General features: G+C 38.3%; 1 long non-coding RNA gene across 1 annotated transcript in view; it reads right to left on the bottom strand.

Annotated features, from left to right (window-relative positions):
- Positions 1-1751: 1751 nt before the first annotated feature.
- Positions 1752-5000, bottom strand: part of LOC138019964 (uncharacterized) — a 4051-nt gene continuing 802 nt past the window's right edge. Inside the window, exons 2-3 of the long non-coding RNA XR_011126277.1 lie at positions 3988-4776; positions 1752-3882 (exon numbers count right to left, since the gene is read on the bottom strand). This is a non-coding gene — a long non-coding RNA (uncharacterized lncRNA). The remainder of the gene's footprint in view (positions 3883-3987; positions 4777-5000) is intronic.

The following is a 5000-nucleotide window of genomic DNA, read 5'->3' as shown; positions in this document are numbered from 1 at the left end:
GGCGTGTGATCCCAGCTTCGAAAAGAGTCCCCACTGCTTCTTAATGTTCACTGCATTTGTCACTGCCTGGCTCTTGCATGTGGAAATGCAAATGATGATATTTCCTACATACCCACTGTAGAAAAGATCCTAATCCAGTTATGGTCATTCTTCGATAACTCTGCAAAGAGGACTGCTGCTTATGGCAAAGCAGTTATGGCAGTGAAAGAGATCAGATTGTCAGCAAAAGGAAGAAAAAAAGTGGCCAAGAGCTTGTCTATGGAAAAAGCTATTGATGGAGTGTATGATGATTTTGAGGCATTGTGTCAGACTCCGTGCACCATGAAGGAAGATGGTGACTCCTTGGCTACAGGCCTCTTCAATCAGATTGCAAACATGAAGTTCCCATCTACTGTATACATGTTGCATGCAGTTCTCCCTGCCCTTGCTAACTTGAGCAAAGCTTTCCAGGAAGGCAATGTTTCATTTGCAGCTATTGGCCCAGCTGTAAAGTATACTGTTGACACATTACAGGGAGTAGCTTCAGCAAACAAACCCCTTGGAAGATCTTAAGAAAGATCTGGATGATGGAGGAAGGCTTTCCAATTGTGAACTTCCAAAGCTTACTGATACCCAAGAGCAGCATTTGATCAAACTCACTCAGAAGTACACCACAGCATTGAAAGAGAACATTGAAAGCCGCTTTAAAGACAGCCTGCCTGTTCTTGGAGCTTTTCAAATTTTTGATCCCACAGCAGTTCCTGTAGACCAGACCCAGCCTTCAAGGACTAATCACTATGGTGCAGATCACATCAATATTCTAATCAACTTTTTTTACAGTGGACACCATAGACAAGCGAAAATGAAAGAGGAACTGTTGTGCGAATGGCAGAAGTTTAAGTACAACTTGTTGCAGATGAAGGAGCAGATACCATCCAAGGTATTGAATCCGCCACCAAAGAAAGAGCATGTTTCAAAGTCCCCCACTGAATGGGCTCTTCAGAAGATGTTATCAATGCGTGCTACTAACCAACACTTCGTACCAGGGTTGCTGTATCTTGCTGAGTTGTGTCTATCTCTTCCAGTGAGCAATTCGTGGCCAGAAAGGGGGGCATCAGCAGTAAAGAGACTTAAGACGAGGATGCGTAGCAGACTCGGGAATGATATGCTTGGTGCACTACTGCACATTACCCTGAATGACCCTGACGTCATGGAAGCTGATCAGCTTATTAAAGCCACAGTAAAGGAGTGGATGAAGATCAAGCCCAGACGGAAAATTTCAAAGGAAAGGAAGCTCGGAGGACAACATTTTCTGATGCTGCAGTACAAGCTGATCTCCATACAACACCAGACCCACAGATTATCAGTTTAGAGGAGGGCGAAATGGAGCAGTCAGAAGATGAAATGTTGCTAGAAGAACTAGAGGTCAATGCAGCTTTAAAGGAAATGAAGTTACCTCAGCCAGATGCAGTTTCTGATAGCTCTGGGGACTCTGATTATGACTCCGATTATGACTCCGATTTTGACGAACAATATGACTTTTTGGAGATTTAATTTTATCAAACTTTTGCCCTTCTAAGGGTATAATCAGCAGGAGTAGTTTTTTATGACTATGCAGGTGTTTCTCAGACAAGCAACACACAAAAGTGTTGTGTATTTGTAGTTTAATTCAAATTCAAATAATTATTAGGATAGCTACTGTACAGCAGCTACAGGCTATTAATTTTTGAAATTGTACATGTAGTACACCCACTAGCAATTACCATTTGACATGCTAGTACCATTTTGACAGGAAAATGAATAAAAACTTCCATGTTTAGCTCTTCACTGTGGGATCTTTGGCAATTAATTATGGGCCCCAAAATGCTAGAAATCACATTTCCAAGCTTCCAGATGTCACAATTTTCTGGGGGAACATGCCACCAGATCCCCTTAGAGGACAGGGCCCCTCAAAGTCATAGCCCCCTACTCCTAGAGAAGAAATACATGTATATAAAACAGCTGATTAGTTGTTAATACCTTAATGTTCTTTTCAGGAAGTGAGATTTGTTAAAATTTCTCTGAGGAAAGGCAATTTTTGTCAATGTCAATAAGTCAAACTCATCTTGCTTCTGGGGGCTTCGCCCCCTGTACTCCCAACAAGGCTCTGCCCCTATACCCCGCTGGGAGCCTGGGCGGCCCCCACACCCCTCGCCTATGCGGGGGCCATAGGCCCCCAGTGCCGTCTATTTCACAATTTCTCCACCTACTTCAAATCTTATTGACAACCCTGACAGTATATTACTGATTTGTTACAGTACTTCCTTTCAATAAAGTACCCAATGTTTACATGTGTGGGTGTACAAATAACTTAAAACTTCTAAAAGTAATCAACTCTGGTCTTTGCTTTTCTGGCTTCTTCTGAATGGAATCTACTACCTGATAATGTTAAAAACTGTTCCTCACTTTCATCTTTCAGAAAGATAATATATTGAACAATGGCTTTTTCAAAGCTCAGAGACAATGAGACATTTCAACATACATGTAATGTCCAAAACAACTAATGATTCTTTTTCTTTCAAGTTCAAAACTATGTTCACTAAACACTACGTCACCCCAGTTTTAAGCCTTGATTTCCACCATACCTTTATTTTAACTGGAATTTTTCTATTTGATGGTTTGCTAGACCTTATTTTTTTAATTCTAGTTTCAAGTTGCCAGTTGCTTTTAACAATACACATGGCCTTGTGCAAATTACCCCAAAGCATGGCACAAAGTTGTGCAATTTACAAGCAAATGATAGGAATTTTACAAATGCTATAAATGTGTTTTTTTTCAGTTGAAGTAGTGGTTCTTTGCATAAACTAAATTTTGTGTACAGAGAACCATACTTTAAAAAATGTCAGATAGTAATCAGAAGGCAGTTTAGAAAACAAACTGCTATCTTGGCGAACAGCTTTTATTATCCAACTGTGTTAGTAATTGTACAGAAAACACATGCAACGAGTACAAATATTCCACGATATTGTACAGTTAGTTATTGTACACTTGGTTATTGTTTAGATGCTGTTATCCCATGATCTGTTACACTTTCTCGGTTGTTTACAATTCATTTGCCAAAAAAATGTAGTGCAAAGAAGTTGGACAATAAATAGCTTATTAGATGTTATGGAGTGTACATGTAGTATCGTTGAGTATTTTTACTCGTTGTTTGTATTTTGACTCACCCTAACAGGCTCATCAAAATACAGAACAACTCATAAAAATACTTAGCGATACTACACACCAAAAAATCTAATAAAATCTAATAAGGTATGTAATAGTGTGTTCATCAATTCCCTTCATCATGTTTTCCTTAATCACAAAGTTTTTAAAGTTCAACAAGACAACCCCAATTATTTCTTTAAAACAACTACACAACATAAATATTGGAGGTGAATGTACTTTTCAGGATGCAACAAAGCCACTTGCGTACATGTTTTTCAATTATTCTTATCAGAGCCTGAATTTGAGCCTGATGTTGGATCAAGAACAAATTTTACATCTCTGCTGCTGTTGTTGTTGTTGTTGTTCAATCATGGTTTTGAACAACAACCATTTTAATCAACTTGGAGATTCTTAAATGTCCAAAATAACACAAGCACAGTTAATTCAAAGGTCTGTAGAAACCTTAAGACCACCAAAGACAACCAAATTACTCACACTTTATCACCAACACAAAACCCTTCAAGTCACATCCGTTGCCAACAAGAACACAGTACACACGGCTCAGGTATCATTTTACTGCCAGACCTCTTTCACAATGTTCACATACCTGTATCTCAAAGTCCTTAATTTCTAATTACTGTTGAGGCATTCAAAGTTCTTCTTCCACCAGTTTTCAATATTTACATCATCTACCAAGTTGTTTCATCCTGTGATACACTGCATCAAGAAGTACAAAGCATCAAAGGTTTTAATAGCTGTCTGTTTCAACTTGTGTCCTGTGAGTAATAACTTTGTAACAGAATACTTGAAACAAGAACAAACCTCAAAGCATGCACAGTAAAGTAAGGAATTCAACTTCAACCCTAAACCTAACCATCAGATTTCCACTTGAACAAAAATATTAATGATATACAGTGTACATGTATGAAGTGAATCCTACATTGAACTGTGGATATGAAATCAAATAAAGCTATGATCCTTGCAGTTTAAGATAAATGCAATTTTAGCAATTGCCTAGAGAAGCCTGAAAAAATTCAGCACTTCAACGGGGTTTAAACCCGTGATCTCGGGATACCGATGAGATGCTCTAACCAACTCAGCTCTAAAGCCACTGATGTTGGGAGCCGGTCATTTGTGGGTCCATTTTCCCCAGAATTTACTCTCTTAGCATCACACTTACAACAAACAACAAACCTCACCACGAAAATAAGAAGTACAGTAAATAATGCAGTTGGGTATATCAACTACCTTCTTAAAAATATTTTCTGGGAGTTACTTAAAATCACTATACTGATTAAAAACTTATGCTTTCATTGCTTCAAAGGTTGGATTTATTGGAAATTGGATTGTTCGATGTTAAGCAACTTAAGAGTGATTTCAATCAAGCTCCTTGGCATCTAACTGCAATATTTGATGACATCGATGATAGTGTGACTTTTTGGCAATGTCTGTTTTATGATATTCTGCAGTGTCAGCTTCCTTCAAGAGATGTCAAGATCAGAACCAAATCTCTTCCTTCGATAAAAAGTGCCATAAACAAGGAAATGAATAAGAGATTGTAAAAAACTCCTGAAGGATGCAAAGGCATCTGGTGATCCCGACAAATGGAAGCTGTACAAAGAGAAAAGAAACGCAGTAAAGAAACTACTACATGTAACTTATGAGAGCTGAAAACATTATTTGAGGAATCACCCAAACCTGGTGCATTTTGGAGATTGAGAAATCAAGTCTTGAGAAAGCACAAGGACAATTTAGCTAAGTTTGAGTATTTTAATGACTTTTTTCTTAATATAAGCGAAAATCTGACTAGGCAGTTATATCCCCTGGACTCATCA

Source organism: Montipora capricornis, chromosome 10 (genome assembly GCF_036669925.1).
Source record: "Montipora capricornis isolate CH-2021 chromosome 10, ASM3666992v2, whole genome shotgun sequence".
Taxonomy (NCBI): Eukaryota; Metazoa; Cnidaria; class Anthozoa; order Scleractinia; family Acroporidae; genus Montipora; species Montipora capricornis.
The sequence above is the reverse complement of the archived record's forward strand: the minus strand, read 5'-3'. Positions and strand labels throughout refer to the sequence as shown.